Source organism: Mauremys mutica, chromosome 8, assembly GCF_020497125.1.
Source record: "Mauremys mutica isolate MM-2020 ecotype Southern chromosome 8, ASM2049712v1, whole genome shotgun sequence".
NCBI lineage: Eukaryota > Metazoa > Chordata > Testudines > Geoemydidae > Mauremys > Mauremys mutica.
The window spans coordinates 103015633-103034679 of NC_059079.1; the positions used below are offsets into that span (position 1 = coordinate 103015633).

The 19047-nt window shown below is 42.8% G+C and overlaps 1 protein-coding gene across 4 annotated transcripts in view; it reads left to right on the top strand.

The window, feature by feature from the left end:
• Nucleotides 1–359: 359 nt before the first annotated feature.
• CNOT6 (CCR4-NOT transcription complex subunit 6) overlaps nucleotides 360–19047 on the top strand; it is a 57245-nt gene continuing 38557 nt past the window's right edge. Inside the window, exons 1-2 of one of the 4 annotated variants that reach the window (XM_045028645.1) lie at nucleotides 360–448; nucleotides 2799–3122. The gene's annotated coding sequence lies outside the window, so the exon portion shown is untranslated. Of the gene's footprint in view, nucleotides 449–2479; nucleotides 3123–19047 lie in introns of those variants that run through there. The other 3 variants (XM_045028644.1, XM_045028646.1, XM_045028643.1) reach the window with 3 other exon arrangements.

Sequence of the window (19047 nt, forward strand, 5' to 3'; positions counted from 1 at the left end):
GGACCCCACAGGCCCCGCCGCGCCCCCCACTTCCCTCCCTCGGAATCTGCTGCGGTGCGGCCCGGCCCGGCCCGTTTCGCTCCGGGGGAAGCTCCGCGCGCGGCGCAGGCCCTCAGCGGTCTCGCACCACTCGCGGCGGCCGCGGGGCTGGAGGCGGGACGCCGCGCTCGGGCAGGCCCAGCAACGCCGCGCGAGGCGGCTTCTTTCGCGCAGCCAATGGCGCGTGGTGTGCGGTGAGTGTGGGCGGCCTCCGCGGGCGGAGATGCTGGGGGGGAGGCGGCGGCCTGCCCGCTGCCGCCATGATGCTTGTTTGCTTTCAATGCGTGTGAGGGGAAGGGGGAGGAGGCGGGGGGGAAGCTGCTCTCCCGTCCGGCCCGCGGCAGGAAACAAAGAGCCAGGCAGGCAGCGGAGAGAGGGCGGCGGGGAGACGGGGATGCTGCAGCCACAGGTACGGGGAGGAGCGGGGGGAGCGACTCCCGCCTCCGTGGGTACCCCCGGGCCTCACCTCGCGGGAGGGCTCTTGTTGTGGGAGTCGGGCAGAGTATTACTGGGAAGGAGCGAGTATTATTGCTCCGGAGAGGGTATTATTGCGCTTGTGGGGGAGGGGAGGGAGAGAGTACTGCTGCTTTGAGGGGGGCAAGGGGCGGGTATGGAGGTGGGGAGAAGCATTACTGCTCCGGGGGGAAGGGGGGCGCTCCTGTGTTGGGGGTAAAAGCGATGGGAGTACCCTGGGTGGGCGTAGTATTGGCCTAGGAGGTGTGGGCAGAGACTGGCTCATTGGTTTGGAGGTGCGCTTGGGTGGGGGGGTATTGTTAGGGAAGTTGTGGGGGGTAATATTGCTCTGGGGGGGTAACTATTGCTCTGGGGGAGGGTGGATGGTGGTATTGCTCGGGGGCCTGGGAAGTAGTAGTGATCTGAGTTGGGGGTGTTACTCCCTTGGAGGAAGTATTAACGCTTTGTGGGTGCTATCTGGAAAAAAACGGGGAATGTTTTTGCTCTGAGGAGCAGGGGGCTGTATGGATACTCCTAAGTGGTGGGGAGTTTGGGCTGGGCAGGGGTATTCCTCTCACAGGGCTGAGTGAGGAGAGGGGACGTCACTGTAGAGGGGAAGAAAGGGTGGAGAAGCATTAGAGTATTGCTTGAAGCTGGGGGGAGGCTCTCAAGGAGCGGGGCTTGAGTGGGTTGTTGCTTTGAGAAACTCTGGTAGGAAATGAGGCTTTTTCAAGAGGAATTAGATTGAAGATTTATCCACATAATAAGGGAGCGGAGAGGAAAGGGGCCTCCTTACCTCAGTAGCTTATTGTACCCCATATTTATTTGCATTTAGAAAGCAATTATGCTACTTTAGGGTGGATTTGCAGTGAGAGGAAAGAGGGGGGCTTCTTTCAGAGGCGGTAGGCTTATTATTCTCTTTTCAAAGGCTTATATGCATTGAGAAAGCAATTAAGAGGCAGTGACAATGGACTTGAAATTAGTATAATGGCATCTGGAAGTTTAAGCATTTTTCCTGTGTAATTGAGTTTAAAATAATTAAACATAAAGACAGAGGGAAATGACATCAGTCTGATAATTGTCCATCTACAGTCAGACCACAATTTTCCATCAGTCTCCCCCTCCGCACTGAGAGACTTTAATTCATTTAAGCGGATGTATTCTTTTTGTGAGTCTTGTTTTATGAACAAACAAAACTGGCTTGTAAATAGAATCAGTTTTCTGCTATGAGAGAAGCTTACATTTGCGTTTGCTGATGATGATCTAAAACTGAGGCCTAGTTGGCAGGGAGGCCACAGCAGCAACTGCTTAGATCTGTCTGAAATAGAAAGGAAAGTGTGTTAGAGGGTGATTGACAACCCTGCTGTCCAATGCAATGAGTGGGGAGGGCAGGACTTGTGGTGACATGCAGGTAAGTGGCTGGGCCAAGGAGACTGTGGGACACACACACGTAGGGGGTAAACAGAGGGGAATTTGGATACATATCTCTCAGGGTTACTCCAAAGACAAGTTTATGCAATATGTTTACATGAACAGATGTGTGCATAACTTTAATAATGGAAATTATAATAATATCCAACTGATTGGGTTACTAAGCTCTTGAGCGAGCAATTACTTCTGTAATTGGTGGGTTTGGGGGAGGGATTGCTATTACATTTGTCAGACTCTGGGACAAACATGCAGGGAGTAAGCAGTTGTGAACTAGATGCAAGACCTATTTTGTCTGCTCTACATGCTCTTAAATGTGAAGAATTTTAAGTTGCTATGTGTCCAACTGGCAAGGTTAGCACAACTCTTACAGGGCAACTCCTCATATTTTGGCCCAAATTTAGATTTTAGAAACAAGCTTTTACATAACCTGACCAACAATGTCTCTAAAAATTTAAAAAAAAACAAAAACTTCTTTTTTTTAAAAAGAAGTGTCCCATCCACACTTCATATGGGGGGGAAAAACAGAACAATGGCTTAAGTTTTGTTTTGATCTAAAATATTAGTGATGTAGAGACAAAAATTGCTTGAATATGACTCTCTAGAAAAACAGCTGATTTATAACTAGTTATGGCTCTTCAGTTGTCCTTAGTTTAGTTTCAGGGGGTTATTTTATTTATCTGGATTTCACTGTTATGGGTAACAGATTCAAAATTCAAAGGATTAAGGAATACCCCTGTGATAATTGTTTGGTTTTAAGTGTGAAGGTTTGCAAGTGTTGACTGGTAATTTTATTGTATCTTGCATTTTTTTTTTCATCCTAGAGCAGGTCTCGTAATTGGGAATTTATCAACTTTTCCACTGGGGTAATTTTACAGGATTATCTGCCCTGTGTTCTTCCTGCTGGTTCATCTGGACTCTGTGGAGTTTGCTGCTAGCAATGAAGCCTTCTGTGGGGGTTTATTCACGCTATTACTGAAATGGAGCCATTCGCATTTGGATTAACGCTTTACTCACTTTCCACTTGAATCGCTTGGATCAGTCCATTTATAAAAAGGAGACTACTATGCATCTTTTTTCTGTTTGCATATTGAAGTTGAACTTGGTGCATCCTTGATGTGTTCAGGCTATTTACTTTGCTTGAATGTTAGAGGAAGAATTGAAATATAAAGATAGATGAGACTATAATACTGCATGGGCAGGTAACTACTTTTGGTATTTTATATTTTTCTTTTTAAAGAATGTAGTGTCTCCAAGTTTGAAGAAGTCTTGTTAAACTGGGTTCACAGTGGTAAATGTTGGAAATAAAAATATTGAGATCAGGATATTCTAGAAGTGAGCAAGAAGAGAACTACACCACTTCATCAATATAACGCCACCTGATATAACGTGGTAAAGAGTGCTCGGGGGGGTGGGGCTGCGCACGCTGGTGGATCAAAGCAAGTTCAATATCACACAGTTTTACCTATAACGCGGTAAGATTTTTTGGCTCCCAAGGACAGCGTTATATCTAAGTAGAGGTGTATTAGTAAACCTGGTGTATTGTTTATAATGGAGAAAGCTGCTTTGAAAACCAGAAGAAATGCTTCCAAGGTTATAAGATTTGCAAAAAAATCGTGCACCTCACCACAAAAAAGTTTAACATCCCTCTAAGGCAGTGTTTCCCAAACTTGGGACGCTGCTTATACAGGGAAAGCCCCTGGCGGGCCGGGCCAGTTTGTTTACCTGCCGCGTCTGCATGTCTGGCTGATCGCGGCTCCCACTGGCTGCAGTTCACTGCTCCAGGCCAATGGGAGCTGCTGAAAGCGGCGGCCAGTAAGTCCCTCAGCCCGTGCTGCTTCCAGCAGCTCCCATTGGCCTGGAGCAGCGAACTGCAGCCAGTGGGAGCTACAATCGGCTGGACCTGCGGATGCGGCAAGTAAACAAACCAGCCCGGCCTGCCAGGGGCTTTCCCTACACAAGCGGTGTCCCAAGTTTGGGAAACACTGCTCTAAGGCTATGTCTACACAGCATTTTCATGGTAAAACTTTTATTGCTCAGGGGTGTGAAAAAACCCACATGCCTGACCATCAAAAGTTTTACAGACAAAAAGTGCTGGTGTGCACAGTGCTTTGTTGGTGGGAGACGCTCTCCTGCCGACAAAGCTACCGCCCCTCATTTCACATGGTTTTGTTTTGTTGGCAAGCACTGCTATCACTTTATAAGACACTACCATATATCTAAAACCCCAGCTGCACAACCTTCCACTTCCAAACCCAAGAAGGTGAGGATTTTTGTTCATAGTGCAACATGCATTATTATCACAGTATTATCATAATGCCTAGGATTCCCACTCATGGAGCAGAACCCCATTGTTCTAGGTTCTGTAAAAACATAAGCCAAAGATAGTCCCTGCCCCCAAAATGTTGCGTGCTGTTTGCTCTGTTTTTTTCTGCCAGCAAAATATTACATGTTCATCTTGTCATGTAATTTTGGCGATACAAATGAATCATGGGTAACAACATTCCTGGTCCAGACAGCCACACTAATTAAGTGTGGGTTACGTGTGGATCACATATTTGTGAAGGAAGACTCCATTTTTTCTTTAGAGTCTAGGATTGTATACACAATACCCATTACATAAGTCATTGCTATCTCCATAGATTTCCTTTGCTCCTTACAATTTTTTTCTGACAAATGTTAATACTCAAAGGTAACAATTTGTAATGATGTAGAATCAGTTTGAGAAGAAAATACTTCAAGCCTTAAAACCTGATGAGAATAGCCTTGTAGTTAAGGCAGCAGACTGACTCCCAAGATCTGGGTTTCATTCATAGTTCTGCCATAGACAGAGGTTATACCTTGCCTGGGTCACATAGTGGTTTTTTATTTTTAATTTGAGAATAAATTACACACTCCACAAGGGAGTTCTTAGGCTAGATTCAATAATGCCTGTAAAGCCTTTTGACATGGAAGCTGCTATGTAATTTTGAAAGTTTAATAGTAAAGTACACAGAGTAGACTCAAACTGAACCTCTGCAGTGTTTAGTCTAGCTCTACCTGACATACTGTTTCGCGTTCTTTCCCCTAATCCAGTTTTGGTGCGTCAGACTTGGAGGTGTGATCATTGTATAGATATCATAAGCCATAGCATTTATTGTAAGATTCCATATTTTAATTAGGCTATAAAAGTCCACTTATTCTGGAAAGTTGGCATGTATTTGTGTACACACACACTTTCCATGTTAAGTGAATTTCGGCAATTGAATTAAAGCCTTGAAAATGTATGAAATGCTTAGACAGAGGTCGCTTATCAAAAGCTGTTAAGATGCTTTAAGCTTGCAGTTTTGAAGGGATTAATAATTATAACTCCAAAATAGCTTTGATTTTTAAATTTTTTTTGGCAACTGCCGGAGAGAGGTGTCTGCAGGATAGCTTTTTTTAATTTTTTTTTTAAATTCAAAGCTCAACTCTCCCTTTTGTAAAACTGCTGCATAAATGGCTGTCTAAGAGCATGGGATTTGGTGGCCCTGTCAAGAAGGGACCAGGCAGTCGCCAAGGAAGATTAAAAAAAAAAAAGTAAACAGCAGTGAGAGGCATTGGAGAAGAAATACTTGCCCTGTTGGAACAGAGCCCATGCTGTAAGAGAGATTAGGAGCTCTGCAGAATAGGTTCCTTCTCTGCCTGTGGAGCTCCTAAGGTTTGGGTGAGAGAGGTTCCCAATAGGCACCCTAGGAGCTCCACTGGAGAGGAGCTAGGCCAGCATGGCACTTCTATGCATCTTTGTTTTAGCAGCTAGCGAAGTTCCTGATTTGCAGAGTTTCCAAACTCAGTATATGAGAGTTCTTCAGAACAACAGAAACCTTCCTACTTCAAGCTTGCTCCAGTGGGTTTTGACTCCTAACAGCCCTCTTACTGCAGCATCTCAAACTACCTCCCTCCTTAACTCCTTCCTCTGCTGTCTCTAGGGGAAAGAGGGGATTTGACAGCAGACTGGGGCTGCAGGGGTTTATAGAACGGCTCTTTGAGCTCAGATCATGTGCTAAGCTAGTCTGAAGTAGGGTTTATGGCATCAGGTTGCTGATGTGCAAGGGGGTTATTTACTGTGCTGCACCATGCCACAGTACCAGGACCTTGCTGCATATCATAATTTAGGTTTGTGTAGTATATTAAAAAAAATCTTTTAGTCTTACTGCTTTGGATACTTTGGGATAAACTAATGACTAAGGCACTGATCCTGCAAGTTGATATGACTTTAGTGGAACTGTACAAGTGGAAGGATCTGCATAAGCAGATCAGCTTGCAGAATCAAGGCTAAGGCACTACATTTTAAGAACTGACTGGTATTCATGAACAGACTTTCTTCCATACGTTTGAGACATCTACAAAGATTGGAAGGCCTGAAGCTAAACCAAAACAAAACTAGGTCTGACTGTATACAACGTTATCTGCATTGTCTGCCAGGGTAAGTGGGTAACCACAGGAGCAGCTCCATAGCTAAGATTAAGACATTGTTTTTGCCAACTTTGACCATTAATATCCATTTAACTGTCGTTAAAAAGTTTTGCAAATGTATTATGCTAGGGAAGGCTATTTTAGGAAAGTTTTAGATTGCTCAAACTTTTAAAAATTTTGGGTTGTTTACAGTTTGAAAGTTTTTCTAACATTTTGCCTACTCAGACAGGTTGGCTTAAAGACAAATTATGGCACATGCTTATTCTTATAGAAAACTTGCTCACAGACCTAATTTTTTCATTTGAGAGTTCATGAAACCTGCAGTGGTTTAACTTTTGTTTACTCAGTAATTCTGCATGAGAAAACTCTAATTAGTTACTGTGCAGGAGGGAGCTCTGACTTGACCTAAGAGAAGATTCATGTGGACTCAAATTAAGATAGCGCTGCCTGGATTTCTAGTGCTGTAGTTTGGAACATAACGAAATCCAAATATAAGACAATACTTTTAGGGATCTTTAACTGGGTGTGGAACTCAATGTTTAAAGAAGTAAAAATAATCACAATATACCACGGTGCTAGCTTCATGGTCTTAGACTGTTGTGCTGCCAGCTTCAAGCAGTGATACTATGATTAGAATGTTACCTATTTCATTACCGCTAATGCATTTTAATAATGAAGTGGGTATTCACTCATGAAAGCTTATGCTCCAATACATCTGTTAGGTGCCACAGGACTCTTTGTCGCTATTTAAAAATGAAGAACATTTTAATATCTAGCATGGCTTATAATGGAATGTTATGACCAGCCTCAGCCAGGGGAACATGTGACCCTTTTCACACCAGTAAGGGGGCAGATAAGAGCTAGGCTTTGTTCATGCTTAAAACTTGTATCAGCATATCTATGTCCCTCAGGGATGTGAAAAAAACCACACCCGTAACTGACATAGCTATGCCAGCAAAACCCTCAGTATAGATGCAGCTATGCCAAGAGAAAAGTGCTTTTCTTGACACACAGCTCATGTCATTGAGGGAGGTGGCATTCCTAAATTGACAGAAAAAGTCCTGCAGTCAGCTGTGTCAACATAGCTGTGCCGGCATAGTCTCTGGATTGTAGACAGCCGTAGAAGCTTGGTGCTTCGAAGTCGTGTTTTAAGATTTTGTGTGGCTTTTCCATGTATCTTAGTTGAATTTTGCAATTTGCAACTTAGATGCTATGATACTTTACCTTATAAATGTGTAATAATTTTCTAAATTCTTGAGGTGTTTTGAAAACATTACATATTTAGTTTAAGATATATGGCAAATACACCAGCTTCTCAGTAATTTTTATAAGGATAATTAGTAAAGTATCCTTAGTACAGATATATATATATTTACATGAGATTTTAATGCCTCCCAAGAAACTGTTCTGGTTCAGTGGCTGTTTTATAGGCCTGTACATAGTATTCAACTGAGTATAAGGCCTGGTCTACACTAAGCGTTTAAACCGGTTTTAGGAGCGTAAAACCGATTTAATGCCACACCCGTCCACACTGAGAGGCCCTTTATATCGATATAAAGGGCTCTTTAAATCGATTTCTGTACTCCTCCCTAATGAGAGGAGTAGTGCTAGTATCGGAATTACCATATCAGATTAGGGTTAGTGTGGCCGCAGATCGACGGTATTGGCCTCCGGGTGGTATCCCACAGTGCACCACTGACCGCTCTGGACAGCAATCTGAACTCGGATGCAGTGGCCAGGTAGACAGGAAAAGCCCCGCGAACTTTTGAATATTTCCTGTTTGCCCAGCGTGGAGCTCCGATCAGCACGTGTGGCGATGCAGTTAAAAATCAAAATAAAGAAAGAGCTCCAGCATGGACCATGCGGATATGATTGCTGTAAGGGCAGGCAAATCTGTTCTATCAGCGCTCCGTTACAGAAGACGAAATTCAAAATCATTTTTTAAAAATCTCCAGACAGACGCCATAGCAGGGACTCAGCGCACTGCTGCGTGACAAGCGTAACGGAAAGCCAAAGAATCAAATGGACGCTCATGGACTGGAGGACTCAAGCTATCCCACAGTTCCTGCAGTCTCCGAAAAGCATTTGCATTCTTGGCTGAGCTCCAAATGCTTCTAGGGTCAAACACAGTGTCCGCGGTGGGTCAGGGCATAGCTCGGCAATTTACGCCCCACCCCCCCCCCACCCCCAGAAGTGAAAGGGAAAACAATCCTCTCTTGACTCTTTTACATGTCACCCTATCTTTACTGAATGCCGCAGATAGACGGGATGCTGCAGCACTCAACACCAACATCCTTGCTCCCCCCCACCATGGGTGGCTGATGGTACAATATGACTGATATCCATCATCATCATCAGCCTATTGGCACATGGGGCAGTGCAAAAGGACTGGTAACCATGCCAACTAGCATCAGTGAGGTCGATCAAGGGCGCCTGCTCCTAATTTTTCCTGGTAGATGGTGCAGTATGGCTGGTAACCGTCTTCATCATAGCAACAGGGGCCTGAGCTCCATCAGCCCCCACCCTTCATGTGTAAAGAAAAGATTCAATTGCCCCTGGACTAGCAGCGGGATGCTGGGCTCCTCTCCTCCACACTGCTTAATGTCCTGTCTGGACTATCATAGCAGCTGGAGGCTGCCTTCCACTCATTTCTCACTAACAAGTCACTGTGTCTTATTCCTGCATTCTTTATTACTTCATCACACAAGTGGGGGGACAATGCTACGGTAGCCCAGGAAGGCTGGGGGAAGAACGGAATCAACAGGTGGGGTTGTTGCAGGAGCACCCCTGTGAATAGCATACAGCTCATAATTTCTGCAGGATCTGACACAGAGCAGCTGTGCTCTCTGGTTCTATGATACAGTGGTTCTCTAGTACACTTGCCCATATTCTAGGCAGGACTGATTCTATTTTTAGATACCAAAAAGGAGGGATTGACTCAGGGAGTCATTCCCAATTTTGGCTTTTGCGCCCCTGGCTGATCTCAGCCAGGGGCACTTATGACAGCAGCAAATGGTGCAGTGCAAAAGGACTGGTAACCATGATCATCTTATTACCAATTTATGGTATGGTAGATGGTACAGTATGGCTGGTAACCATCTCTGCTGTCATGCAAAAGCATGCTGCTGTGTAGCACTGCTGAATTGCCTCTGTCAGCGGCATCTAGTACACATACGGTGACAGTCACAAAAGGCAAAACAGGCTCCATGATTGCCATGCTATGGCATCTGCCAGGGCAATCCAGGGAAAAAAGGCGCGAAATGCTTGTCTGCCGTTGCTTTCCCAGAGGAAGGAGTGACTGATGACATTTACCCAGAACCACCCGCGACAATGATTTTTGCCCCATCAGGCACTGGGATCTCAACCCGGAAATTCCAAGGGGCGGGGGAGGCTGCAGGAACTATGGGATAGCTACGGGATAGCTACCCACAGTGCAACGCTCCAGAAATCGATGCTAGCCTCGGACCGTGGACGCACACCACCGATTTAATGTGTTTAGTGTGGCCGCACACACTCGATTTTATACAATCTGTTTTGCTAAACCGGTTTATGTAAATTCGGAATAATCCCGTAGTGTAGACGTACCCTAAGCCACTGATTTAAGAACTGAAGTTACAGCAAAGTAGACTTAAGCATCTTGGTAGGGCCAGCCCAGCAGTCTAGTTGCATTGCACTGCATACCCTTTTGTTAGAATATTCTGAACGCGAGAGAGAGCTTGGTTTCACAATTCTTGAAGGAGCATGTTCACCCCAAGTAGGATCATTACAACATAAAGCTTTAGGGGAGGGTTGTGAAAGTTGGGGTATTCCAGGGATTCTCTACCTCGCCTTGCCTCAGCCATAGAGAATCAAAAATAATGCGATGAAGCCTTTTAAACTTTGTTTTTGGCTTATTTTCTAGAATATTTGTGTGCATTTTGTGGCAGAATAAAAGGATTAGTATAATGATATTTTTTATCTGATTTGCAGCACTCCTAGTGTTCAGCCATAAGTGGCTTCTAATCTGGATTTGACTGGGAGCATTGCAAAGTTGATGACAGGGGGTGCAAAATTCAGAGCAGTGTGAAATTTCCTTACTTTTTTCTGGCAAGTTTTTACTGATAACTGTTTTGTATACTGGAAGCCCTACTACTGTAAGCTAACTCTTTAAAGGATTAGATGTGAAGGGGTACAATTTCTTCATTCAGGTGATGCACTAGACAGATCGTTCATGTAGTGAAGTGCACATTGGCCACTGAAGAGTCAGTTTGTACATTTACAGAATTCATTGGATGCACAACCATCAAGAGACATCCTTTTCAATGATCAGATCATACGTAAAACATATGTAAAGTATTTGCAAGGTTCATGTTTTCAAGGAATGAGTCAGAGGCTCATTGATCTACTTTGAGGTCTGGATCATCTATAATTTGAAATGCCGTTGGTTTTAGTGTTAATATATTTTCTATTTGTCTGTGGCATCTGACAAACATATAGACCAGGGGTGGCCCAAACTGTGGCTCATGAGCTTGTATGCAGCTCTTTCACAGTTAAAGTGCAGCTCCCGTTGCCCTCCATACCCACCATTCTCCACTTACCAGGCTGGGGGCAGAGCTCAGAGCTTCTGCCTGCGGCAGATCAGTATGGCTAGGGGCTTAGAGAGGCAGAGGCAAACAGCTGGGAGCTGCAGGGAGGGGTCTCTGCTTTAGCTGCTTGGGAAGATGGCAGCAGCAAAAGCAGATGAAGCCCCGAGCCCAGGCAGGCACCTCCCATTGGGGTGAAGCTCCGAGACCCTCCTCCCTGCCGGGCTGAAGCCCCAAATCCTGGCAGGTTTCCCCCAGCGCTCGAACTTCTGAAGACTGTCATATGCGGCTCGGAGAGTCAGTAAGTTTGGCGCCCCTGATATAGGCCTTTATGTAGGTACCTATTTATAACTATTTAGGAAATTTGTACTTAGGAAGTTGAGCTGCTTTATGGCCAAATTCTGAACTACTTACTCAGGCAAATTCCCATTGAACGTATTGGCAATTTATCTGAGTAATTGAGTGTATTTTTGCCACCCTTAATCCGAAGTTGTACCTTACTCCAAAGGTGATCCCAGTGAAATGCACTGTTAGCAGTCAGGCTGTGTGTGACAACCTCAGACTTTGGGTGTTAATCGGAAGAATTTAGTTTTATAGATGCATAAAGGGTACATACAATCAGGGGTCTTGGCATTTAAATGCCAAATATACTGCATGTAGACTAGCTATGATTAACTTGATTGGGTAGGGATAAAGAGTTATTCAATACTTAGCCCAAATATAAATGGAATATAAAATGGAATATATGGAGATAGTCCATATAAAAATCAATAGGCTAATTGATTTCTACTCAGGCCATCTCATTTGACAGTCTAAAGAATAAGAACTGGTATTGCAGTTAAGTTGTGGAATTGCCATTATAATCAACCTTTTTCATGCAGCTTTTTCAAATGATTTCCAGCTTTTAATTGTAAATCATAGATTATCAGGGTTGGAAGGGACCTCAGAAGATCATCTAGTCCAACCCCCTGCTCAAAGCAGGACCAATCCCCAATTAAATCTCCAAATAACCTCCTCAAGGATTGAACTCACAACTCTGGGTTTAGCAGGCCAATGCTCAAACCACTGAGCTATCCCTCCCCTCTCTCATGTTTAGTCTCAAATATGCATTTTGTCCTTTGTTTTTTTGACGTTTCAGAAAAATCTGTTTAGCTGTTTGAATTATTGTAAGAAAAAACATTTTTGCACACTTAAAACTATGAATTTTATGCAGGGACTGTATCTTCCTATATTTTTCTTCAATACCTACCACAAGTGAGGGCTCTGATCATGACTGGGGCTTACTGGCGCTCCACAATAAAAATATTAAAATAATACGTCAATACAACTTTAAAATTTCAGATATTTTTCATATACAACAGCTTTAACTATCAGCATCTATATTGACTCAGACTGATAGACTTTAAGGTCCGAAGGAACCATTATGATCATCTAGTCTGACCTCCTTCATAACGCAGGCCACAGAATCTCATCCACCCACTCCTGTAACAAACGCCCTAATCTATGTCTGAGTTATTGAAGTCCATGGTTTTAAAGACCTCAAGGTGCAGAGAATCCTCAGCAAGTGACCCGGGCCCCACGCTGCAGAAGGAGGCAAAAAACCTCCAGGGTATACCATTGCTGAAAATTAAGACTTGTATAGCTACTCTAATCATCTAGGCTACAACTACACTGAGCTGAGATCGTTTGGAAATAGTATTGAAACTCATTAAATGTTGTCCAGGGTAAATAGAAGGAAAATTGTATGAGAATCATGATTAAGGACACAAGGCTAGAATATTGTGTTGGAAACATGTTTAAAAACAATGCTGTAGTCTAGGGGCTCCAAATGTGGTTTAATGTTGGCTGACCAGACCCTAATAGAAACCTGGTTGCTTCCATACTCTTCCTGGCCCAGCGCAGATGGCTCCTTAGAATACATTGAAACTTGCTGCATAAAACTAAGAATCCAGAGTATCTTAGACTTTTTGGGTCAAACAGCTTTGTATAAGCAAATGCATCTGGAAGCTCACAAGGAGATGGGCACAGATGGCTCCTTGGCTATGTCAACACTGTAGACCTAACCTTAGAGCCCTGTTAGTTATTACCCTGAATCCTCTTTACACCAGATGGGCTGTACTGGGCAGGCATGTGGTATGCCAGGAGAATACCTCCAGCATAGTAATGTTCTGTGCCCAGATGAAGAGCTGGCTTCTTCAGCTATGTGCTACTTCTGCAACAGCCCCAGGTGAAGGGGATGTTCTGAGGTGGAGCAGAGGGAGGACTGATCAAGAAGGGAGGTGGAACGGCTGAAGCTCTTCTTCACCCTGCAGCGCCCCACTGGGGCTATTTAAGCTGGGCACAACTTGGCTGCTGTAGTCTGAGCTGGGCGGCAAAACTGGCTCACAGCCATTGAATAGGAAAGGCGAAAACTGGCCTGTCCTGGCACCAATGAAACCTTATTGAATAAATTAGGAGTTTTTCAGAATGTCCAGGCTTTAGAGATTTTATCTTTTAGTTTGTGAAACTCTAAAATGCTTCTTGTTCCTTTTAAAGGAAAATGATGGTCTAGAGCTTTTTGGGTGGGGAAAGGCAAGACTTTTTTTTCCAATTGTAGAGTTTGCATTCTGGAGTTTTGTATTGAAGGAAACTACTCAAATTTAAAATGGAAAAATTGGTAGGGAGTTCCCTGCAGGCTTGATTTTATTAAGAATAGGCTCTGAATTTGCCTTCCCACAGAAGGCCTTCAAAGATAAAGGTGGACTCAAAGGCACCAGGGAGATATACAAACCTAATAGGGAACATAGCATTCTCTGGAGGAATGAATTGTGGACTAGAGGCCATTTTTACTGTGTATCTGATTGGATTCTGAGTGTATCAGACTTTATGAAACTTGCTGAATAAGGCTTAAAGTTGTGCTAAGTAAGCAGAAACTCCTCCGCCATTGAAAACAGCCTAGGCTTATGCTAAAAAAGGTTTTTTGGGCCTTTCAACATAGAGCTGGACCTCTGTGGCTTTCAGTTGGTGCTGAAGGCTCATTGCAGCTGGCTTCAGTTAGATTTCAAGTACGTTACAGAATTTGTGACAGATTTTTAAGAATCTTTTACTGTGGAAAGAAATTAGCTACATAACTTGTTTTTATGTAATTGTAAAGGAAGTATGTAAATTTTAGAGTAGAAAAATCAAATCCCTAGTTTTTGCATAACTAATTATATTCTAAACTTGTTTGCAAGAAACAAGGATGATAGATTCCTTTAGGATTTTGCATTTGTATGTCATTATTAACTCTTAATGCAGTGATGTATGTGAATATAAATTATTGCCACTGGGGTATGTCTACACTACAAGTGCCACAGGGGCAGTGCTGTAATGTAGACACCTGCTACAGGGAGGAAAGGGTTTTCTCCATTGCTGTAGTGAATCCACCCCTTCAGGAGAGAGTAGCTAGGTCAACAGAAGAATTCTTCTGTCAACCTTGTGGTGTGTATCCTGAAACTTAACTACAGTTCTCAATGGTCTGAATTTTTCATGTTCCCTAAGTGACACAGTTAGTTTGATTTAAGTTTTTAGGTGTAGAGCAGGCCTTGGTCAGCAAGAGGAGGAAGTACAGCTTGTTGTTTGTATTGGTGGCCACGTACAATTCTAGTTTTGATACCACCCAATAGGGAGAAGGAGGAAGCATTACTGATGAAGTTATTAAATCTTAAGAGACCTTAAGATGTCACATTGCTAGGTAACAGAAAAATCTGTTTAAAAATTATCAGAAGGGATACCCTTGGACCACTGACCAGGTTTGTGTCCGATATACTTGACAGAAGATTCTTGAATAGATTATTCTGAGGTTTAAATTCCAAGCGGGATCAAAGGAATCTTGCATTTTCTCATACTTTGTGGTGGTTAAAAAATTCCTTATGGAAAAATCCTATGGAGGCATCACACTTGTGCTGGCTTCTATATGCTGCTTCAGTAAGGTCTATAGGAGCAGCCTTTGAGGTATAGAACATCCCTTATCAGGTCCTCTGACAGATCCTCCAGCTTTAAAATTCACATCCCCCTTCTTAAAACTTCCATCACAGCCTATAACAAATCCCACTTGTGTTCCTCTTCCACCCTGTTATTTCATAAGTGAATGTTCCCTAGCATGGGATTGAGCCTGCCTTTCTCTTCTGGCAGACTTAGTTTATTTGGTGAAGATCTCTTAGTCTTAAATGTGCCCCAACTTTGTGTGTAAGCTTCTGCACTCCTACTTTTAGGACAGGGACTTTGCCTCTATCCATGATTCTGCCGCAGTATGATCCTGTGCTTCTGTATTGGGCATGTAATAATTATTTTCTTCAATTCGCCAACTTGCCTCACAGCACAGGCCCTCTTCTGAATTAACCTAGATTTTTTTCCCTTAAGGTAGCCATTTCAGCCTCCAGGGTATCCAACTTAGGAGGGTTCCAGTATGAAGCGTAGTCAGCGCTTCTCGTGCAGAAACCACTACTGCTCACCGTTCTCTTCCTTTACTCTGAGATGGACCAGTGGCTTCTCCCTTGACACGGCTTGTCTCAAAACTTTATCTCTCGAGGATCATGTTTCTTTGCACTCCTGCAAGCCCACAAAACCAACTGGAATGTGAGGCAGTTTACCAGCCTTCTCAGTTTTTTTTCTGTACTCTGTGCAACAGAATTAGTCGTTAAGTCACAGGTAATAAGAGGGCAAACCAACCTGTGTGCTCCATATGTCTACAGTCAACACCAACAGCTGAGCCCGAGGTCTTGTTGCACTGAATACCTGTGTCTCTCTTTGCTGCTTGCAAGACCCCCATAAGATGTCACTGCTGCTTCTTGAGCACTGCTAATCACCTCTGCAGATCTCTCAACTCAGGAATTGGTATTCCAGGAACAGTCATTGGCTCTGTCTGGTACTAAATTCTCTGGAATACCCTCTCCATAGCTCCCAGTGGACTCTCATTGGCTTAGAAAGGTTTGCCAGATGATTGCTGAAGCTCTTCGGCAGACGATTGTATGCATAGCCAGGTCACTAAACTGACATGGCCCTCCAGATAAGCCCCCAATGTCCACCCCTTCTGTGTTATTGTCTCTTCCCTGCACTGGACTCCTTCAGCAACAGCACTTTTTTTTTTTTGTCCTCTTTAGCGGTGGCATCATTTCCTTTTACAACCCTCTTTCAGTAGGGCTGCATACACTTAGCAGGTAGCTGCCAGCAATAGCCTCTTTCCTCTCCCATGACTTTTTATCCCTCAGCATGCCCCACTTCTGATCACTTGACTCTTTGTCAGGTGACTTTACTCATTGCCTTGACTTGGAGGCAAGCCAAAACTAGCATAGATGCAGCTGACCTCTTAACAAGACAACTCACCCTGTGACAACTCTGCTGAAACTAGTCACCAAAAAGTATCTAATGGCCTCTTCCTGGCCTTAGCTCAGAACCAGTACTTTCCATCATCATCCTTCTTGACCTGTCAGCCACCTTTGACAGAATCGACCAGACGCTTATTTATGATATCTTGTTCTTGCTTGGCTACTGTGACTCAGTCCTTACCTGGTTCTGTGACCTCTCTAATGGTTCTTCCAATGTATCTTTTGGAGGGTCCTTTCCAACCCCGTAAAATTCAGTGGGAATTTTGTCCAATGAGCATCATCTTTTGTCACCTGTTCTTCTCCCCCTGCACCTTGACTCTGTGCAATATGTTCTGCAAACACAAGATCAACTATAATCTCTATGCTGATGACTCACAGATCTACCTTTCTACTCCCAGACCTTTCGCCTTCTGTCTAAACTAAAATCTCAGCCTGTTTCCCTGGCATGTCCTTGTGGATGTCCAGCCATCAGCTTAATCACAATGTGGGCAAAACGGAACTCCTTTCCCCCAAAGTGCTCTGCTTCTTTCCCTCTTCTCTCAATCACTCTGGATAATTACCACCATGCTCCCTGTCACTCGGTCCATAATCCAAGTGTCATCTTCAACTCAGCCCTCTCTAGATCCTCATCCAAGCTGCATCTAAATCTTTCCAATTCTTTCTGCATAACATCTCTAAAATATGGCCTTTCCTATCCATCTGCACAGCTGAAACTCTTGTTACAGAATTGTCGTCATATTCTGTCTCGATTATGGTAACAGCCTCTGTTCGATCCTTGACAAATGCAGTTTTGTTGTGCTCAAATCCATTCATAATACTGCTGCACAGACTAACTTTCCTAGCTTGTTGCCTACAAATACTTGACAATGATTAGCTAATTTGCTGTGACCATGCCTAACATGCTGGCCAGTAATGTTTCATTATTTCCTTGTGCTGGTCTGCATTGAACTGTTGTATCTTGTCATTCCTTAGATTGCAAGCCCTCTGGTGAGGGGCTGTCGTTTATGTTCTTTATTTATACAGTGGCCATAACAGATGGGGGTCCTGGTTCATGATCCCAGGGGTCTTGGATGCTACCATAGTAGCCATAAATATAACATTCTGCCACATTTTAGGCATCTGTAAATCATTGTTTACATTTTCTGGATTACAATTACCATTATCTGTTTTTCTGCTTTTAATATAATTAGCTGTATTGTAAATTTTGGGGTGATGTCTGTTAATATTGTTTTAAAATCATCCACAATCATATTGTATTCTTCAGTTTGTCTCTGAGCATACTTTCTAGCAGAATTCCCTCATGAGATGAGTTTTTTTTAGTACAGAACTTGGCAGAATCATTTTAACTGATTACATTACCATGAAGTGATTCCATGGTGGGATCAGGTATCGAATTATTACAAGCAAACAATAGTATGCTGCTTTAGATGAGATACTATAGATGGGGAAGACTCAGCTGCTGTCTTATAAATGAAATATTAATTGGCATGAATTATAAACTGAAAAATTTGATTTCATTGTACTTTCGTTACACAATATTATAGGAAATTATTGCTCTTTTTTGACTGATTCATTGTGTTAAAAAACTATGCTGCTTAGAGTTCCTGTATTGATCAACCCTTTCTACTGTTAATTTACTGATGAAAAATTATCCAATGTTCTTTAGCTATTTAATACTGTGGTGGTTGGACGTCCCAAAAGGGTGTGTGGCCCTAAATAATGCACTAGTGATACACAGAACTTTCCTGAGGGAATGAAAAAAGAAAAGAACAAGACAGTGGAGATTAACTGGCAAGAAATTTGTACCGTTTTATGTCATCGGTTCCATTTCTCTCTGATAACTGTCTATTGCTCTTCTGTAGCAGACTCCTCGACATAGGCTTACTTTCAATATGTATCCACAAATATATGTGTTGGTATGTTAAGAGGCAATGTACAGGAGCTGCTGCTGCCTCAGGAGGAAACTTTAGAAAAACATATTACTAGCCAATATTTACTTGAGCTGGTTCTAATAGGAATTTTTTTCTTATATTTGAAGCTACACGTCTTTGGACATCAACATGTTGATTGTAGAAAAGATTTTGCTTTGTTGCAAATAGAAATATTTCTGACTTTAACGGCTTTAAATTTCTTTTCTTTTTTACCTAAGAATAAGACAAAAGGATAAAACATACAGATTTTCAGTAATAAGTGTTAATGGGTCTTTATGGACTTGCTGTTGCCATACAGTATTTATGGTTTTGCACAAAAAATCAGCTACTTGTTGAGTAATTACAAATTAAATACAAAAATATTGAATCTGCTTAATACTAAAACAACATTTTGATTACCTTATTATAATACTCAACAGAGACTTGCAGAGGATTTTTTATAAAAAGTATTTGTCCCTTTTTGAATCTTTATAGTGTTTGAGGCCTGGAGATTTGGTTTGGTATTCAAAAAGTTGTTATTGTTTTTGATCTTGGGAAGGAAATACCAGTGGTAAGCAGATCTGTTCCTCCCTGGTTTTGCTGGAGCACTTTTTTTCTAGAGGTCTTGGGTATTTTGAAATCACATCTTAGTGGAAGGAATGGTCACATTGAATTTTTAAGACAAATATTTATCTTAAGTACTAATCAGCCATTAGTCTTACAGCTATTGACAAAAACAAAATTGAGTTATCTGACTAAACTTCACCATCTCTTAAGTGCTCAACTTTCATCCTCTTGTAGTGTTTCACTAGTTTTCCAGTAACCAAAATCTTCCAGAGTAGAAAAGACCAGGATTTATAATGTGTGATGGGACAG